A 22,374-nucleotide genomic window follows, 5' to 3' on the forward strand; every position below is an offset into this window, starting at 1 on the left:
CATTTATGATGGTTGTGGTGTCATGCAGTTACATGACTGCTATTTGTGATCTTCCCATCCCTCTGGCTTCCAACAACCTCATGTTTCACTTAATGTCCATGTGATTTGTTTTCTGACAACAGTGATTTGCTTAATGACAGCATAAAAATGATTGTAAAATTGGGATGGTCACTTGATTAGTCAATAACCACATTGCTTAGCAACTAAAATTCTGATCCCAGTTATGGTTATAAGCCAAGAGTGCCAATATATAATTAATATATGAGAATAAGGAAATGATAATCTACCAAAGATGAAGTACTAAATATTCAACTATAATAGAACAAAATTGCTCAAAGTACACTATATTTTTCCCCAAATATGTCTGATTTCACTTACATTTCTGCACAAAGCCGTTTCAACCACATATGCATACAATATGGAACATTCAGCCTTAAAGACAGTCACTCCACCAGAGCATTACAAGTCCAATGTTGTAGTTTCAGCTATAAATGCCTAACATAAGGTGTGTGTGTGTGTGTGTGTGTGTGTGTTCTGTTATGATACAGCCTGTTGTGTCTTAAAATGGCTTCTACTGTACAGTGCAATGGAGTTGCCATGGTAACGGCATCACAGTACTCCACAAGGGAGCTCCCTCTAGTAAGGGGAAAAATCCAATATTAGAAATTATGTTTGGTCCAGACATTTTCCCCCTGTAAATAAATACCCGGGCAACACCGGATTATCAACATTAGCTATCAATACAGGAGAAAAGGTATTACAGCTAGACAAGAATGTTTTCAGACTTTAAACTGAATTATCAATTCGGATGTCTCCTTAGTAAGAGAAGAGACCATGTAGGTAGATAACTTTTATGCAATCACAATAAAAGGAATGACCATGTTCTCCGACCTAAACTGTCACGATGTATGATGTTTTGTTTATAATGACTGAGAAATCAGCTCCAGCAAGTTCCAGAGATATGATTTCTCTCCTGCAATCATTCGTTCAAAGTAGTGTTCTAGTTTAAAAGGTATTTCTAAATTTACCTTCTTGATAAAGTTGACACTCAACCTTTTCTGCTGGAGTATCTCCGGTAAGGAATATTCAAAAGCTTTTTCTTTTATACTCCAGCGACATCTTTGCACTTTTATGTTTCTAATCAAATCAGTGTTCCGGTCTACTCTAGGTTGGGGTTTTTTTAGCTAGTATTTTAACTGCTGTGTTTGATGACCTGCCAAATGAGATGGGCTTGCAATATATGCATGTTATTAGCCCTGTAGCAGCAGGACATTTGAACTAATGTTTTTCAAAGTCTGCTTTACAATCCTATTATAATATTCCAAAGAAGATTATATTGAGGCATGCATTGAAATGTCCATGAACAGGTGGAAAGGTAGTTAAAAATCTTTACTGGGCATCCTCACTGCCTCTAAAACTGGACATTTGCAGTTAAGACCACATCACAACTATGAAATTATCTTGTACTCAAGGATTATATCATCACATCCAACATGAACTGTAATATATATTTCTTGATATACTTGATAACATTTCATCCAGCCAATTACTTATTTAGAACACACAAACCTTATATTTAAAAAAGCAATACAGAAGTGTGAGCTATCACCACAAAAGCTATCACAAAGCCAGGATTTTCCTCTTTTATGTTTTCTCCTAAGAGTTGACTATTGCCCACTGAATGACTAATGCCAGGTTGTAGTATTTCTTTCCATTCCTTTGACATTAAAACCAGAAAAAAGAAAAAGAAAAAAGAGAGTTGTCAATTCAGCATGTGGACAGAAAGAAACGAGTAGTTAAATAAATCATTACCATGAAAATTAAACTGCTTCTCAATTAGCATCTCTTAGTATCGTGAAAATCACAGGTTCTGGAAACCACAACATGTAACAATGTAATTGCACAAATTGTACACTTGCATTGTTGTGCATCACCAAAATTTGCATAATTCACGTCATATTTTTGATAATATTTTAGCACACAATGCTACTGAAAGCGAAACTTTACCAATATTTTGGTAAATGCTTTATTTTTCTTACCTTTATTAATATTAATTAATTAGTGTCTTCTTGCTCCATTCCTGGATATCATTCTTACATCATACACTGTTCTATTATATAGAATTCTACTTCTATAGTACCTTTTGTTAGTAAATATATTTAGCTTCTAATTGGAACAGGCAAAACACAAACCTCTAGAAAGACAGAATACAGTAGCACTACAGATAGATAACTAAATATTTCCAGTTAAAGAAACCCTGGCAGTGTAGTTTTTACCATTGCAATTTAAAATTATTTTTATTTACAACAATAGGTTTCTTAACAATGTTTTTTCCCCAGGCATTCCCTTAAGGCAGAGACATAATACATTTTAACAAAAGTCAGCTATGTCACATATTATTGGCAACACGTTCTTTGAAAAGTGTCACATTCAGAGTAAAATCTGATGTTACATTCATTTTAAAAAGTTTTAAAATAAGTTAGCTAAATTTTTATTTGATTTTTTGTATTCAAAGGAAAAGGGATGTAATCATTCATTTTAACCTCATTCAATAAAGGGAAGTTGTTGATTGTTACTGAAAAACTAAACATCTACTCAAATACAATAGCTTCACCGGGAAACTTTCAATAGGAAAAAAAATCTTTGTGATAAAGGGCAACCATATCACAGTAGTCAGAGTGGGAAATGGGATACGGCATCATCCTAATACTTGTATATTAGTGGTTTTTTATTTGTTCTTTTGGTGCACTTTGTAATAAGGAAATATTGATTTTAAGGGCTGCTGGAAAAAGTATTCTATATCAAATAATAAAATTGCACAAGTTATTGAGCTACTAGTTGTTCCGATCATAAAATTATTTGCTATTCTGCTCATTGGATGTAGGAAAATTATCCTTAATAAAAGAATTACCATATGTTTTGGACTATAGGATGCTCTGGACTATAACACATATTAGCTTTAGAGGAGGAAAACAAGAAAAAAAAATCTGCCTCTGCCTCCATCCAGTATTCATCTGGCTAATGTCTTTGCTGCAAACAGAAAACAGCCTGGTCAGATTCAGCATGTTATCTCAACCCCAGCACGTGGCTTGTCAGGGCTCCGCCCAGTTGCACCCACCACAGATCAACTGAGATGAGCTGCTGCCGCCGCCAGGAAACACTAGAGCCTTCGCTGCTGAGCAGCTGACTGGCAATTGGATTTGCCTCCCGGAATACCACCGATCAGCTGTTCTAGATGGCGGGGATTTCCGCAGCCCATGTGCTGCCGCCTGTTTGCCGTAGCACATTTGCTGCCACGGCCCGTTGTCGCCGCCTGTTTGCCACCGCCACGGCCCATTTGCCACCACTGCAGCCCGTTCTCTGTCCCCGTTCACTGCCACGGTGAGCAGGCCACGATTGGCGGCAAACAGGCTATGGTAAACGGGCCATGGTGGCAATAGGAGGCTATAGGCAGCAGTGGCAGCGATTCCTGCCACGTGGAACAGCTGATCAGCACAGCTCCAACCCGCTCCCCCTCCGCTGCAATATTCATTCCATAAGACACACAGACATTTCCATACACTTTTTTGGGAGGGGAAGTGCATCTTCTAATCCAAAAAATACAGTATCAATTCTTGTCCTTTCTTGTCTGGCTCCAACATGTTTCCCTTAATAGAGAGCCAATTCAATAGTATAATTTTGAAAGGCTATTGTTTCAGCTGAGGATAACACACAGAGTGTGAAGAAATTAGGACAGAAATAAGTGCATGGGGAATCTCAGGAAAGCAGCATTGTTGAAAAGCACAACTGTGTTTTTTGAGTGTGCATGAAGATCTGTAGAAAATAAGTGATACATCTCTGCATCTAGTGTCTTGCACTGAAGATGGATGTACCTACAGAAGATACATGGGATATACATCAGAGTAATAATAAATAAATAGGATGAAGTAATAGCAATAGCACTTCGACTTATATACTGTTTTACAGTGATTTACAGCCCTCTCTAACCTCTTTACAGAGTCAAAATATTTTCCCCCAAAATCTGGGTCCTCATATTACCCACCTCAGAAAGATGGAAGGCTGAATCAACCCTGAGCCTGCTGAGATTTGAACTGCCAATTGCAGGCAGGCAACAGTCAGCAGAAGTAGTCTGCAGTACTCACTCTAACCACTGCACCACCGTGGCAATAATAATAAGTAAGCTTCTATTATGAGGGGAAAAAAAACAGTATAATATAAAATGACTAAGTACAATTTTCTGTTTTTAAATATGATTCAAAAATATCACAGCAAAGTATAAAATATGTCATTTATATGCACCTCATCTGTAAAAAGGTTGTTTAGCTTCATTGAATATATATATATATACATACATACATACATACATACATACATACACATACATACATACACACACACACACACATACATACACACATACATATACATACACACATATATATACATAATACATCATACATAGATAGATAGATAGATAGATAGATAGATAGATAGATAGATAGATAGATAGATAGATAGATAGATACATACATACATACATACATACATACATACATACATACATTGCCTGGAAAGAGTTGGATCCAGGTAAACATCCAGGACGCCTAATGAGAATGTGTAAATTCCATATTTAAAACAAAAAGATCTCAAGACTTGCATGCTTTCAATTCGGGGCCATTTTAGAGCAGGGATTTCAAACACAAGGCCCTGGGGCCAGATCTGGCCCATGAGATACTTAGAGATGGCTCCCGGGGCTGCCCTGGAAACAGCAGACTGGCCCATGGTGCTTCTGCCAGCAAAAACGGAGCTCCATTTTCGTTGGCAGAGGGTTGCAGGAGGCTGTGGCAACCGAAAACAGAGCTCAGGAGCCTGTTCTCGTTGGCAAAGCGCTTGGGCCGCCACAGGTGCCCCCAACATGAGTGACATTGAGCTGGCCACGCCCACCCCAGTCCTCCAAGGTCAAACACTGATGCAGCCCTCAATGAAATCAACTTTGACATCCCTGTTTTAGAGCATTCTTTTCCATCTGCAGGACAAAGTAATTCAATGAGTCATTCACTCATAAATAACACTGTTATGTTATACCAACAGTGTTGAACTAAGAAACATCTATCATCACTTAGGAAATGTTATTGATGAATTATTCATTAAACAAATATATGAAAATAAATAAACACTTGAAGTAATTGCTCTATTATAAATAAAGTAGGCATTAGTCAATTCTATTGATGACTCTATATATGTTTCTGCCTAGGTCTAACACAGAAAGCTGAATTTAAAATGGTTCAGCATTAAATGATTACTTAGCCTTCAAGCAGTAAACGGAAAAGCTTGTGTAATTTCTGGCAGTGCAAGTATGTATGTACTTGTTTCTTATTTTAAATAATATATAATAAATAGAAAAAAAACAATTTCACAAGACAACCTAATAGCATAGAAAATACAACCTATAAAAACTAGGATTACAATATCAATTAGCATAAGCCAGTATCAGCAATTGTACTCATATTTCAAATATCTGGCAATATAAATCATACTTGCTTTCCACTTCAAATGATAATATGATTGTGTTGGGGCAGCATCTCCAGTAATGTAACATCGTTCTCTAAATGAGATGCCACTGCTCAGAATTTGCAGTCTCTGACTGCCACTGATCATATCTGCAATAACAAGAATATTTGCAATGAGAGTTGGGATGAACTTTCAATATAAATGACACTTTATGTACTGTATCTTGATTCCAAAGCTAGGAAAAATATTCAGAATCTGAATCAGGAATCAACAGGAAATTACTCTAGTTTAAGCAGAGACAACTGATTTCCTATCTGAAGGTCTATTGAGTGAAATAGTAACTTAGTAGAGTTAAAAAATTTTCAAAGCTTAGTGTTCTTAAGCTGAACATTTTGCTCAATGTGACAACAAACAAGCATTATATGCATAAGTCAGCATTTTATATTTCAGGAGAAGTGGGAAGTAGTAGTGGCAAAATGTGTCACTTTGTTAACAGCACATAAATTGAATTCTGGCCTTATTACTGACTCTCACAATCACTAATCCGAAATTCAAGTTGCAAATTGCATAGTGAAGAGAGCCACATAAGGCCAATAGTTTTGCAAAACAACTTGGGGAAAAATAACTGTACTGCAGGAGTGTAACTGAGATCAACATGCTCTAAATAGTAAGTAATAAATAGTAATAGTGAATAATAAAAAGTAATACAGCCATAGAAATTGGTTGCCTTATTTTCTTTGACAATGAATGGCTATTGATGGCAGAAACTGTCTTAGGCCCAATATTCTTCAATGATTTAGATGAGGAGATAGAAGGGAAACTCATCCAATTTGCAGATAACACCAAACTAGTGGAAAAAGCCAACACTCAAGAACAGGTGTGTCAAACTGGATTTCTTTGAGGGCTGGATCAGCACTGTAGTTCTTTGCAGCGGGGGCGGGGAGCGGAGGGGGAGATGGGATGGACGCCTCCTGTAGCACCCTGCCAGACAAAAATAGGCCAGATGGAGGCCTCCTCCATATGGCCAGTTTTTGGCCGCCAGAGTGCTGCAGGAGGCCATGGAGGCTGAAAATGGGCCATGGGGTAGTCAAACACAACCCCTTTGGGCTGACAGAATCAGGCACCACAGGCTGGTCCTTTGATATTTCCAGGCCAGTCCCATGGGCCGGTTGTAAGCACTCCCTGGGCCACATCCAGTGTGCGGGCCTTGAGTTTGACCCCCCTGTTCAAGAAGATAGTCTCAAGATACACAAAGATATTGACAAACTTGAACACTGCACCCTATCTAACAAAATGAAATTCGATAGTGAGAAAAGTAAGATGCTACATTTAGGCAAGGGAAACCAAATGCACAGGTATGGAATAGCTGGTACCTAGTTCAATAGTAGAAACTATGAGAGGAATAGAACTTAACTATGAGTCAGCAGTGTGCTGCAGCTGCCAAAATAGCTAACACAGTCCTAGAGAGCATTAACAGAGAGATGGAATCAAGATCACATGAAGTCTCAGTAACATTTTATAATGCTTTGGTAAGACTACACTGTATCTGGTTTTGGTCACCACAATGTAAAAAAAAAGTCTAGAAAAAGTGCAGAGAAGAACAAAAAAGAATGGTTGTAAAAACTAGGGATGTCTAGCTTAAAGAAAAGGAGGACTGGGGAGCATGATAGCAGTGTTTCAATATTTGAGGGGTTGCCACAGAGAAGAGGAGGGTAAACCGATTCTCCAAAGAACAAGGCAGAACGAGAAGCAACTGATGGAAACTAATCAAGAATAGAACCAACCCAGAAATAAAGAGAAATTTTCTAACAGTGACAACAATTTAATCTGTGGGATATTTTGGGTGCTCCATCACTGGAGGTTTTAAAGAAGGTATTGGACACCATTTCTCTGAAATGGTATACGGTCTCCTGTTTGAGCAGTGGGTTGGAATAGAAGACCTCCGATGTCGCTTCCAATTCTGTTATTCTGATGCTGTGATATTGTATTACAATTACTGTATTTACGAAAATAATAGGATGTGTATATGTATGTGCATAGCTTTGACCATTCATTTAATAAAATATCGAGTGAAATATACTGCTAAGCATAAACATATACACATAAATTTTGCTAGTTAGAACAAATGTTCACCTTTGTCCAGGTACCTACAGTATTTCTAACAGTTTTATCACTTTCTTTATCTCCCTCCATACCAGAGATGGTATTCTATTTTTTTTTACTACTGGTTCGGTAGCGGGAGCGTGTATCTAGGCATGCACAGAACCTTCTGCACATGTGCAGAAGGTCCTTGATGATGTCAGGGTGGGTGGGTGGAGCCTTGTGCCGCTGCCACTACCAGTTCACCCGAACCGGTGCAAACTGGCAGCATACCACCTCTGCTCCATACTGATTTAGAATGATTGAGCAAAAAAGGATTGTGCTTTGATAAATTTCCCCTTAAGTTGGAGATATACTAGATGTGATAGAATCCAAAAAGATTTTCTGAAAATCCCAGTAATTTTCAGAAATATAATCATAAACATATTTAGTTTAATCTTTCCATGACTTCATACTATAAACAATAATATCTCCATTACTGACCCCCTTTTTCTGTAATTTTGCTATAGTGTTTATTAGGTGCTTTATGCATTTGTTACAGTATGTCATTTATGAAGCTGCTACAGATGTTCAGCATTTTAATATGCTGCTTTTCTTCTAATTGAATATTGCTTTAAGGTAAAAGAGGCATATAAATAGAGTAAAGAAATAAACACATAACATATGCCAGGGAATATGTCCACTGCAGTGGGCATAACTACAATTAAGTGACTGATTGATAACAACTTTTTGGTTCCATCCTACCCTTATTTTTCTTCAGTAACAGACACAAGTGAGCTAATAACAAATCTAATCAGATAATTTAAAAAGTGTTATAAAAATAGACAGCTATACCAGATGTAGCAACCACATCAGCAAAATTATACTTGGTTAATAGAACCAAGGCCTATCTAAACAAGGAAGTTTCAAGTCGAAAAGAAGATAAGAAGATGACAACTTAAGACAGAATTTTACCTAACTCCCACCTCATTTTTCTTGTCTCAATTAAATAACCTCTATCAGTTTGGACATACAGGAAACCGTCTCTACCTGCCTCACTGGTATAGAGGTATTAATCATATGTTTTCATGAAGCAACTGGCAATTTGAATTTATTCAGAAAAAAAAACTTGGCAACAAATGCAGTCTTTCCACAATATGCAGAATATATTTATGTAAGTTTCTGAACACTTCTTCCAAAAATAGCCTTAGTAGAGCAAACTGCAATGCGTAATTATATATACCAGTGTGTGTGTGTGTGTGTGTGTGTGTGTGTGTGTGTGTGTGTGTTCATGTGCATGGATCCAAAGTATGAAAATATTATGTGCTAAACTTGTAACAGATTCTCACTCATCATTATGCTCTATCAATTCTCCCAACCCATTTTCCAATTTTATGGATATTGATAAAACATACAGATAGAGATTTATATACATGTATATACATGTTTGTAGTGCACACAATATATGCAAACATATGCACATACACTCTCCAATTCAAATAATATCCACTTCCTGATCTAAATTAATGCATACATACCAGTGATGGGTTTCAAAAATTTTTTAGAACCTCTTCTGTAGGTATGGCCTGCTTTGTGGGAGTGGCTTGTTGGCCATCTGACTGGGCGGGAGTGGCTTGCCAGCCATGTGACTGGGTGGGTGTGGCCAACTTGTAAAATGTGGTGAAACTCACTTAACAACACTCTTACTTAGCAACCAAAATGTTGGCTCAGAAACTCTAGCATTTGAAGCACGCAAGTCTTAAAGTTGTCAAGTTACAAGACCGTTGCACCCCTAACCGTTTAGGAAAAAAAAAAACCTAGGGGTGTTCAAACCTGACAGCTTTAAGTCTTGTGGACTCAACTCCCAGAATTCCTCCTCTTGCTCTTCATCTTGATGATGTGCAGATGGGGGGAGGGGGGGGCTGGAACTGGTTCTAAACGGCACTGTGGATTTGTGGAACCTCTTCTATAGAAGATGTTAGAACTGGCAGGAACCCACCCCTGATACTGTGTGTGTGTGTGTGTGTGTGTGTGTGTGCGCGCGCGCGCGCACACACACACACATACACATATACAGAGTATGTAATTTAAGTATATCAATGTTATAAGCTCAGTACCACTGCACTTGGAAAAGGAACAGTCTTTTCATTTACATACTTCTTTCTTCCAAGAGTTGAAGATGAAATACATAGTAATTTTTGCTTGAATTTTATTGATACAACTGTAGCTCCATGAGTTAGTTTGGCACATAAACCCTCTAGCATGAAGTAAATAAAGAAGAAAAGACAGGACAAATTTGTATCAAAGTATGTTTCTTAATATTTCCTCACTCTTATACACACACACACACATGCATGCATACATACATATAAACCCACACTCACATGTACCACACTAGCTATCTAAAATGATTTTAGTATGATTTTGTTCTTCTATCAATATCTGTAATGCTACTGCTTCTACTTTCTTGAATTGCTCATGAATCTAAGCAGGACACCAAGCTAAAGATATATAGATATGATTTTTTTTGTCATTGCAACTGAGTAATTGCTCATCATGTGATGCTTCTTTTGAGGGGAATAGGAGATGCTACTGAGAGGAATTCTACATCCATGTATATGGTCATAAAAAAGCAAGAATATTCAAAACATATTTTAGATTTCCAAAAGACATTCAGGGTTTTGAAGAGAGAGAAAAAAAGCCAAATATTCTCTACTGACTGATATATTTTTTAATGTATCATTTTTCCCAGTAAAATAAAACATAAAAGTAGCATGTAAAAGTAAAACATATAAAAGGAAAGATATCATAACACTATTTGTATGCAAGAGGGAGAAACATCCTAAACACAAGCTAAGATCCAGTTTAAACAATTAAATACTAACATTTCCCAGCGATTTAAAATTTCACTTGTTATTACTGCTGGATTAAAACCTAAAGGAGACCACATTCAAATGAAAGATGAAGTAACTTGTGCAAAAATTTGTTTCTGATACAAGAAATAAAACATACTTTAAAGTGAATTTTATTTACTATACCGCTAACAATTATAACAGATACATATTGCAGGCTACCTGTGGAGCTGCCTTAACTTCATTAAAGGTAAAGGTTCCCCTCGCACATATGTGCTAGTCGTTCCCAACTCTAGGGGAGAGTTTCAAAGCAAAAGACCCAGTGCTGCCTGAAGACATCTCCGTGATCATGTGGCCGGCACGACTAAATGCCAAAGGCACATGTAACGCTATTACCTTCCCACCAAAGGTGGTTCCTATTTTTCTACTTGCATTTTTACATGCTTTCAAACTGCTAGGTTGGCAAAAGCTGGGATAAGTAACGGGAACTCAGTCTGTTACACGGCACTAGGGATTCAAACCGCCAAACTGCCGAACTTTCTGATCGACAAGTTCAATGTCTTAGCCACTGAGCCACCACATCCCTTACTTATACTACTGGTTAAATGGTCCATACATATATATATATTCAAAACGTATTAGTAGGGGAGTGCATCATATTCACCCAAAGCCTAGTTAACAAGATGAAATGGGACAATTTTGAAATGATATTCATTCCCCTGGTATGTAGAGGCCATGCCCTGTTCTGATCTTTTTCAAAATACCAGTTCTGATTAAAGCTCTGAAAATCAGGGAAAAAACTAAACGGAAAACAAAACAATACTGTCATTGTTTATTAAAGTAGCACTGTGGAAAGAGAAGGTCATACTGGATTCAGTGACTTGTAGGTCTAATATCAGGAATGGTTTTTGCGATCAGAACATGCACGTTTAGGAGTGAAGGAAATATGGATATTGAAAGAGGTACTAAGTTTTACAATTACTGCTGCCCAATCTTTCGTTTTGAATTATTTTAAGAAATGATTGTGCAAATGCTTTAAAAAACGTGTCTTATGAGACATGGTCTGCTATATAACTTTGATGATAGATAGATAGATAGATAGACAGATAGATAGATAGATAGAGAGAGAGAGAGAGAGAGAGATAGCAGACAGACAGTAAAACAGCTGATATTTTTCCATCCTCTACTGACTGTTTCATAAGTTGCTGTGGTTATCTCTATCTATACTCTGTGTGTGTGTGTGTGTGTGTGTGTGTGTGTGCGTTTACATATACATATACATACATACACATATGTATGTATGTATTTATGTAGTATTTGTGCTGATAAATAAATAAAGGGAGACTAGTATAGATCTATTTCAAGCTATTTACCTCTCATCAGCTAGCCATACCCTTACTGGGATTCGAACCTGGGCTGTATTGCATATTAGGCAGATGTGTTAACCACTAAGCCACAGGCTCTGATCCGTTATCAGCTGAGCCAGGGAGAAAGGTATATATTTAAAGTCACACATATATATTATATTATATTATATTAATTACATTACATTACATTACATTATACTATATTATATTATATTATATATTATATATTATTATATATTATAGGATTTGTACAGCTTTGTGATGTATTTCAATGGAAAGCACTAATTATTCCAAATACCCAGTGAGCAATTTATTTAATAGGAAGTATCAATGATGTTATCTCTTACACTTCTACCACAATATGAAGATGTGTATTGTGATACTCTTAACGCCTCACTATGTGGGTTACTTCCATATTTGGAATTATATTATGAAGATAATTCAGACAGTATGTATGCAAGCAACATTTCAAATGTAGGAAGCAATAGCTGAACTTCCTAATAATATATTTTCAAAAATTAAAGGGAACATATGTTTTATCTGCTCAAGAATCTATATATACATCTAAATTTCTCATGATGTAGGATGTGAAATTTAACATTTATTGTGATATAACAAGAGTTTTTAGACTTAACAAGCTTGTCTCATTATTATTATGTACAAGAATCTTACTACTCTTAAAGTAAATATTTACAAATTAATAATATAGTATCTGTAAAAAAAAATTACAGATCCTGAAATCCTTATTACATTAGTACCACTTACTTCACTTAAGGGTGAAAATGTTTAGTATGTTTAAAGATAATTCAAATTATTTTACTAGATATATTAAATAACTTTGATATCCAAATAACAGTCTAGTACTTAGCTAGAATAAATTTTCACGAATGACGAACTGGTAATATTACAATCTCCCTATGTAATGAAGATGCACTGTTGATCATATGATCTTCACCAAATTGGAAGGAAATCTAAGATATTACTATAGATTAATTTTACTTTATCCAAATTCAAGTTAGATGAAAACAAACAATAACTTATTGTGTATCAGTTGGCCAAGAACACACCAACTGTATAATAATCCTAAATCTTTTTTCCACCCCAGAAATATTTTTGTTTTGTTTTGTTTTAGCATTGTTAATCACTAAATACAGGTAGTCCTCAATGTATGGCCACAATTGAGCCAAAAATTACTGTTGCTAAATAACACATTTGTTAAGTGAATTTTGCCTCATTTTACAACCTTTCTTGTCATAGTTGTTAAGTTAATCACTGCAGTTGGTATGTTAGTAGACTGGCAGTTAAGTGAATCTGACTTCCCCGTTGCTTTGCTTGTCAGAAGGTCGCAAAAGGTGATCACATGACATTGGGACTCAGCAACTGTCATAAATATGAATCAGTTGCAAAGCATCTGAATTTTGATCACCTGATAAGAGCTGAGGTGGCGCAGTGTTTAGGGTGCAGTACTGCAGGCCACTTCAGCTGACTGTTATCTGCAGTTCAGCGGTTCTAATCTCACCGGCTCAAGGTTGACTCAGCCTTCCATCCCAGGAGGACCCAGACTGTGGAGGAGATATGCTGACTCTGTAAACCGCTTAGAGAGGGCTGAAAGCCCTATGAAGCGGTATATAAGTCTAACTGCTATTGCTATTGCTATCTGCAAAGGTTGTAACTTTGAAAAATGGTTATAAATCTCTTTTTTCAGCGTTGTTATATCTTTGAACAATCACTAAATGAACTGCTGTGAAGTTGAGTACTACCTGTAGTCCCTCAACTGACCATTATACAATAAGAATAATGTAAAATATTCTGGATTCTACTGGATTATCTGCAGAACCTTCTGCCTCGTTATATCCACCACAATGTCCAATAGAGAAGACACAATCTGCCCTTCTCAAATAAAACAATGCTATCTAATGGAAGCTAGGAAGCATATCTCCTCTGTTACTGTGTCTATCCTTTGGAATGGCATATTTCCTGAAATATGGATGGCTCTGATCCTAGTGGACTTTTGGAAGTCACTAAACCTGCATCTTTTTTGCCCTTTCTTAAGTTTAGTGATGCCCCTGGGATGGTAGATCCTGATTTTGGTGTTGTTTAATTGTAAAATAAAATATTGTTAATTTTCATTCTTCTTTACCACCCAGGTAACTCAAATGTTGAGTTAACAATTGAATAAATCTAAATACTGTATATACTCGAGTATAAGCCTAGTTTTTCAGCCCACTTTTTGGGCTGAAAAAAGCCGCCTCGGCTTATACTCGAGTCAGTGAAAAATTTGCCCGAAATGGAGGAGAAAAAGGGGCGGGGCCATGCCGCTGGGTGACACTCGTGAATGGCCCAGTGCCCCTGTGAGTTTCCCCTCCCTCTGTGTCAGTTTGCCGCGCAGCGCGCACCGCACCATCCCCCCTCCTCACGTTCTAATGTAATGCAGGGCTGTCTTACGATTCCCCTTCCTCCCCCTCCTGCCGCTCTGCAACGATGTCCCACCTCCTCCTTGTTATGGCAAGCAGCCACATAGCGATGTCCCACCTCCTCTGGTACAGTGATCCAATGATAGGAATCACTGTGCCGTGTGTCATAGGAGGCGGGACATCGCTCCCGCGGCTGCACGGGACATCATCATCACAGCGGGACATCAGCATCATGAGGTGAGTGAAGTATTTCATTGAATACACCGCTAGTTTACTGTTTTTCTTTGAAATAAATATTCAAAAACATTATTGGTATCTATTTTTATTTTTGAAATTTACCGGTAGCTGCTGCATTTCCCACCCTAGGCTTATACTCGAGTCAATAACTTTTCCAGTTTTTTGTGGTAAAATTAGGTGCCTCGGCTTATATTCGGGTCGGCCTATACTCGAGTATATACGGTAAATAAATGACAGATCTAACCATGACAGACCTGAAGGAGTGGTACAAGACACAGAGGCATGAAGATCCATAGATCTGATCCATAGACTGGCTGATGACAAAACAAATAAATAAATAAAGCTAGCTCTTAAGCTTATGAAGTCTTAAATCTTCACTGAAATATGTTGTCTTCGGTATATTTGGAGTATTTCTTTAAAAAGTAATGGACAACAACTCATAAAACTATTTAAGTCATATGAAATATACTTGTCACATCAGCTCAGTTCGTGAATATAGTAAGGTGAGATATTTTATTATTATTGCATTTTACTTTTACTGAATATTTACATTTAAGTTGCAACTATTTTATTTAAAGCAACTATTGGAGTTCATGCAATTAGAGACCTAAAGCCCAACTGCAGCTATAACTATTTCATAGGTCACAGTCATAGTGCATTAATTTAATTATGTATTACTCCTGCTATTTTTTAATTTATAGTGCACCATATTTTATATTGCTTCTTAGAAAGACAAATTTTAAAAAGCTGAAAAGTAAACCAGGCTGTTTGTTTTTTGTAACAGACTCATAAATCACAATTCAATTAACCATCAGTTTTGACTTATAGTTCCTTGTAGGTTTTCAAAACTAACACAGCAAGAAATAAATAAAGCTATTGAATGGAACTAATGTTGTCTCTACAGTACTCTGGTCTTATGTTTATAAATTAAATAAAAATGACTGCGGGATGAAGGTATGACGTTCTAAGCCCTCACAAGGTAAAGCAGACCAGGAAATCAACTCCACAGGAAGACAAATACAGAATCTGTGCTACATCTCCCCAGCTTTTTTATAATGCAATGAATTTGACAATTGGCAGCCAAGGTAAAAAAATACCAAGAGCAAGAAAGACATGATCAATTCAAATACTTGAAATACAACACAAATGTTACAATAAAACATATTCACAGGTTCCAACAGATACTCAGATACCCCAAGTTCAGGTACATGGCCATGTGACCATAAAAAATGTCAAAACACCAAGGGACACTGTAATCCCTGGGAGATGTTGCCCTCTTTCCCTATCCTTCTTTCTATCCATCTATCCACCCACCCATCCATCCATCCAGCTATCTCTATCCATCTATATGTCAGGGTTCCAAGTAACCAACCCAATGGAATCAAAACTCAAAGGCAGGGACGTTCCTCAAAGTATAGGTTTATTAGGCATGCCATATTGGCACACCTGAGGAAATCTATCTATCTATCTATCTATCTATCTATCTATCTATCTATCTATCTATCTATCTATCTATCATCTATCTATTGATCATCTATCTATCTATCTATCTATCTATCTATCTATCTATCTATCTATCTATCTATCTATCATCTATCTATCTATCATCCATCCATCCACCCTACCTACCTACCTACCTACTTACCTACCTTGTATCTATTGTAATATTTCTCAAGCTTGAACTTCAATGAAAAATAATTCTAAAGGACTATTCAATACATTTGGTGAATAACTGTTCATATTTATACTAGTAATTCAACCCTTATACTAGTAATTAATACTTGCATTTTATGTAATATTGTTTTCATAATAGCACCTAAATGCTTCTTGCAATGATCATGTTACAGATGTAATTTCCAGTGTCAATAGGGCAGGCGCTACAGCAGAAAAGGGCTATTTCCTGCCTCAAGCACACCAAACTCTTTAGAAACAGACCTACAACCCACCTCTTCTGCAAGGATAAGCAGATGTAATTGGGTGGTGGCTATCCTCAGATAACCTGGCCCCATGCCACTTATTCAACATAAGTAGTTCCAAAATTATAAATATAAGATGAACTACAGTATGTTCCCCATACCTATATCTGCATTTCCAGAGTAAAGATTTGCAAGATTTTTAAAACTAATCTATTCAGTGGAGGAAAGCTGGATATAAATTATTCAGCTCAGAAAATTATTTTCATTGAATATGGGGTGTCATAGAAAGGAGAATGATTAAACATAGTAAAATGTGATGGAGAATTCAAATAGCAAGCAGAAAATCAACAAGATTGAAAGCAAAACACAAAAAAGAGATTAAATAATATTTCATATTTATCTAGGTAGGCGAGCAATGAAGTACCCTTCATATTGCTTTTGATGGTAGAGGGGTCAAATTTTTATGAATTATTTATAAAAGCTCAGCACTTTTCCTAAAAAGATAGTTCAAGCATGAGACATTTAAAGGAAATTAGAAATTACTTTTATAGAATGATCCTTTTTCTTTTCTTTTCTCTGAATCACATTTCCAACATGCTATTTTTAATGTCCTATCTTCCAACAAAAAAAATATCTTGTTTTGTTTTATTTCTCTAATTGGAATTTGAATGTTTGTTAATTCATTTTCATTAGCAAGCCTGCATTGCTCTGCACCACTGCTACTATATTGGAAGAAACAGAGCTGCTCATTTGAGACATTAAAAAAAAAAGAATTTAAAATGAAATATCTTCCTCCTCCCTCCACATCAGCATTTCTGAAGCTGCAGGCAAAACACACTGCATCTGCAGTGAATCATACAAAACGACATCTTATGTGAAGGACAGGATGGCAGAAATAAAAGGTATGACATAACAGCTCCATTCTAATATCCTTTGTACTGTTCTAGCTTCTCTCCACCAACACATTAACTTTCAGGCAGGAATGCTCATCATGGTATGATTAACATTAATATAAACACCGAAGAGCATTGTACTTCAGGAATGCTGAAAATCTGTAATTTCTACTGACTTTTAGCTATACAATTATAAAACCTACGCCCTTTGCATGATGTGGGAGTAGGAATGGATTTCCAGAGGGGAAAGAAATGCAGACTACAGCAACTGGAAACACTACTCAGGTGACCCTGAGGACACAGATAAACCTCCAAGAGTGCTTCAAGGACCATCTAAAACAGTGATGGCTAAGCTTTTTGTCCCCGCGTGCCGAAAGCACACGTGCGCGCATGACAGTGTGTGCATGCATGCCCACACCCATAATACAATGTGTGTGTGTGCCCCCCCCCACACACATATACCACACATGCATGTGTGATCCCCACACCCCATTTTGGGCCTAGCAGGCCTCCCTCAAGCCTCCTGTGAGCAAAAATGGCATGCTCCCCACCCTGTGCATCCCTACACTGTTACAGGAGTTATGTCGGCCTTGTATGCAGCTTTATTCCTCTCTAGCATTCATCTCCATTGTTCAGTGATGCATTTCCTGCCTCTCTAGGATTTACTTCTATCTGCTCTTGTGAGGTACTTCCTGTTCCTATTGGATGTACGTCAATGGCTTGTATAGTGTTTTGCAGAGACCCGAAAATCAGCTGGCCGGTAGTGCATGCACGGTAGAGCTCAGTTGGGTTCGTATGCCAGACGAGAGGCTTCTGTGTGCTACCTATGGCATGCGTGCCATAGGTTCACCATCACGGGTCTAAAAGGATGCAAATGACCAGCTATCTGCAAGGAATGTAGCGTTAGCTTACCTGATACACTCATTTTTTGAAGAAGTGGAAACAGCATCCCTGTTATTCTTAAGTACATCCAACAGAACTGAGTCTGCAAAATTTAAGTCCCACCTCTTCCTGCTGAGCTTCCTCAGCTTTTTTGATGAGACTAATATGCAGACAGACGTGCGTGAACAAAATGATATCTCCCAGAATAACAGGCCGGACCTAAAAAGGGTGGGCTGGATGCTAGCTCCACTTCTTCAGAAAATGAGTGTATCAGGTAAGCCAATGCTACATTTTCCTGACTCAGTGGAGACAGCATCCCTCTGTGGGACATACCAGAGCTTGTCCAGCATCACAGTAGGGAAACCGTCCAGGACAAATCCCCTTGACTGCTGTAGGACTCTCCTCCCAAAGTCCGCATTAGCCAATGCATACCTGTGAATTCTGTAGTGCCTAATAAAGGTGGACGGAGACGACCATGTGGCCGCGCTGCAAACCTCATGCAATGGTGCTATAGTGGCCATTTTACACGTAGAGTGTGCTGTAATTTTACCTGGCATGGGCTGATCCTGAGATGAATACTCTTTTGCAATGCATGCCCTGATCCACCTTCCCAAGGAGGGAGATGATGCTCTGAGGCCCATAGATTCTGGTTAAAATGACACAAACAGGGCCTCTGTGAGATGGAAAAATGATGTTCTGTGTAAGTAGATCTTTAAGGCTCGACGGACGTCAAGGATGTGCCAGCTGTGTTCAAGGTGATGGGCCGGCTGTGGGCAGAAGTTGGGGAGAACCAACTCCTGCACATGATGAAGAGTTCACCTTGGGAATGAATGCCGGATCTACCCTGAGAACCACCCTGTCCACATAGAAGGCACACAAGTCCTGTCACATGGAAAGAGTTGCCAGTTCTGAAATCCGGTGAGCGGACATGATGGCTACTAGAAACAGAACTTTTTGTGACACATAGAGAAGAGTAGTGTCTTGCAATGGCTTGAATGGAGCTTGAGTAAGCGCCTGAAGGATGAGTGCCAGGACAGGTAAAGGGTAACGATGCATGGTAGGAGGGTGCAAGTTGGGGGCACCTTTTAGGAATTGTTGAATGAGTGGATCGATGGCCAGCGATCTGTCAAGGCTGGAGCAGAGGATGGAAGAAAGGGCTGCAACCTGTCACCGAAGGGTTTTGGGAGCCAAGCCAGCAGTCAACCCACTCTGCAGGAATTCAAGGATGTGGCACGTCCATGCCTGGAGCGGGACCACCCCTTTGGATCTGCACCAGGTGCAGAAGGCCTTCCAAGTGGCGTCATAGATTCGAATAGTGGAGGGTCTCCTGACTGCTTTGATCGTCCAAACGATGTCTGGTGAAAGACCCTCTGCTGTCATTGAGTGCCGCTCAGCAGCCATGTGGTCAAGTTGACCCACTGCGGGTCCGGATGCGTCATGGCTCCCTGTCGTAGAGAGGTCCTGGAAGGGGTTATGGATAGGGACAGGAGATACGCGAACCACAGGTATCGCGGCCAGTAGGGAGCCAGGAGAATCAACCCCGCTCATTCTTCCAGCATTTTCCTGGTGACTCTCTGGATCATGGGGAATGGCAGGAAGGCATAAAGAAGGCCTGGTGGCCAGCGACATCGAAGGGCATTGCTTCCCTCTGCGCCCGGAGATGCATACCTGGCGTAAAACCAAGAAATCTTCTTGTTGCTGCTGGTGGCGAAGAGGTCGGCTACTGGAGTTCGGAAACGCTTGATGATCTTCCGGAAATGGGCAGGATGACCTGTGGACCTTGGGGGGCAACATGATTCGACTTGTGGAGCAGCTGCTGTTGTTCTTTTGAAAGGGAAGGAGCAACCATTGGAGAGGTTTCCACTATTGCAAAACACGAGACCATCTTGTCTAGAAGCTGGGACAGCTGAAGTAGCTGTACCCGGTTCTGCCTCCCAACCAACTGTGCTAACTCCTGGAGCCCTTGCTGTCATTCCCTTGTTAAGAAGACACGACCCTGGCGGGTGTCTATGAGTGCGCCCAGATAAATTATGCATGTAGTTGGAACTAGATAGCTCTTTGAAAGGTTTATTGAGAAACCATGAGTTCCCAGCTTACGGTGTCCCGCAGATCCCTGCGGGCCTGATCTGGGGACCTGAACAACAGGAAAATGTTATCCAGGTAGTATATAATTCAAATGGGCCAGGCTCGTACGTGGGCTGCCAAGGTTGACAGGAGGTTGGTAATCACCCTGGGTGCTGATGAGAGACCGAATGGGAGGGCTTGATACTGATAATGGCGTCCCCAATAACAAAATTGCAGGTACCGTTGATGTTCGAGATGGATTGGGACATGGAGGTAGGCCTCTGTCAGATCTATTGAGGTGAGGAAGTCATTCCTCTGGACGCCCTCTAGGATGGTCAGTAACTAATGCATCTTGAATCGCCAGTATACAATGTGGCGGTTCAAGGCCTTGAGGTTGAGGATTGCTCTCCAGCCCCCTGACACGTTCAGGACAATGAACAGCAGGGAGTAAAACCCCTGCCCCTTTTGTTCCACTGGAACCAGCCAGATGGCCTGTATGTCCAAGAGGTGTTGAATGGCCTGGTCTACCAGGCCCCGTTTTTTGCAATCCCGAGATACGGGGCAGAGGTGGAAACACATCAGGGGGTAGGAGAGAAAGGCCTGTTTTCACCAGGTGTCTTTTGCTACCTCCTCCCATCGATCGTCAAAGAAGGCCAAAAACCGCTGATGAGAAGCTCCTTTCACAGTCACTTTCGCCTGCAGAAGGACGAGTGTTTCCTGAACCTCGGTATGATCTCCTGGAAGAGGGGGAATTGTTGGTAACCCCTACGCATTCTGTCCTGTTGCTGTTGGGGACCATGACATCCTGAATATTGTCTGGCTGGATGGGAGAAGCCGTATCCCCCATCCGGGGTCTGCTGATTCTCAATCCTGCAGAACACAGAAGGGCGAATTTTCCTTTTATCTTTTGACTCTATAAGTCTAGGTTAAAGGGGGGGGGGATAACTTATCCCCCGCAAATGGTTCAAAGGCCAGACACCACTTCTTTTTGGTATCAGCCTACCAAGACCGCAGGCATAATAGACATCTCACCATTATAGCCGACCCCACTGACTTGACCGTGAACCTGGAAGCATTGATGGAGGCATATGCAGAGAACTGCAGGGGTGCCTTCAGCTTGTTGAGGTCCTGATGGGACCTTGAGTCAAAATTGAGATCCTATCCCTCAACTGTTGAAGCCACAGGAGAGCGGTCCTGTTAAAGAAGGATGATGCTGTAGCTGCTCTAATTGACCAGGCGGCTGGCTGGTGACCCCTAATGAGAATGTGCTCCGCCCTTCTATCCTCAGCCTTCAGGGTATCTTCTGGATTGCTAGGGGTCACATTGGGTGAGGACAACACCGCTATCACCACCGAAGCAACCTCCAAGGCCTTGGCTAGATTAGGCCCAATATTGTAAAAGTGTTTGTCCTGGGAGGAGGGAAAAGGACCTGACCCCGGGAACTTCCATTGCCATTGGGCAACGTTCAGAAAGAAAGGGGGATGGGATGACCTCCTTCTGCACAATGGGTTCGGGGAACACCAGTCCAGATGAATCTGTGGATTTTGGTTGCCGGGGACTTAGTGGCCTGAGCTGCCTCTAGGTTGGCTATTTTCTGAGCTTTAATCAAAAGAGACCTGAATATGGCAGGCTTGAAGAGCCCAGCTAGGGGAGTCTGCTCTCATCATCTGACAGTTCAGAATGCTGAAGGGCCTGGTCCTCATCATCCTCTGAAGAGAAGGAGCTATCCGAAGACACCAGGTTCCTATCCTCCTAGGCTGCAGCCGTCCCTGATTGGCCCGTTGCCACTGTCCTCTTGCTATGTTTCTTACACTTTCTGGAGGCCTTTTGTTGGAGGCCTGCTGCACTACCCTGTCTAATGGCCTCAGTAATGATGGCCGCCATATCAGGAAGAGAAGTACTACTACACAGGCCAACAGCTACTCGTGCCATAGGGGAGACTGCAGAACCTGCAGCCCCTGGGCTGTCTGTCCCTTCCGAGGCACAGGTGAAGGGGCCTCCTCCATGTCTAGGTCCTCTATCCCAGAACCCTCACTGTCTGTAGATAGAGCTTCCTCTGGGGCCTCAGCTGGTGCAGGGGTCTCAGAAGGAGCTGGAACTGCCACCGCCTGGATCACCGCCTCCAACCATTTCTGGGCCTCCTTCTGGGCCTTAGCAAT

General features: G+C 39.8%; 1 protein-coding gene across 1 annotated transcript in view; it reads right to left on the reverse strand.

Moving 5' to 3' along the window:
* Window positions 1-22,374, reverse strand: part of TAFA5 (TAFA chemokine like family member 5) — a 182,287-nt gene that overhangs the window by 99,836 nt on the left and 60,077 nt on the right. The window lies entirely within an intron of this gene.

This window comes from Thamnophis elegans, chromosome 7, assembly GCF_009769535.1.
Source record: "Thamnophis elegans isolate rThaEle1 chromosome 7, rThaEle1.pri, whole genome shotgun sequence".
NCBI lineage: Eukaryota > Metazoa > Chordata > Lepidosauria > Squamata > Colubridae > Thamnophis > Thamnophis elegans.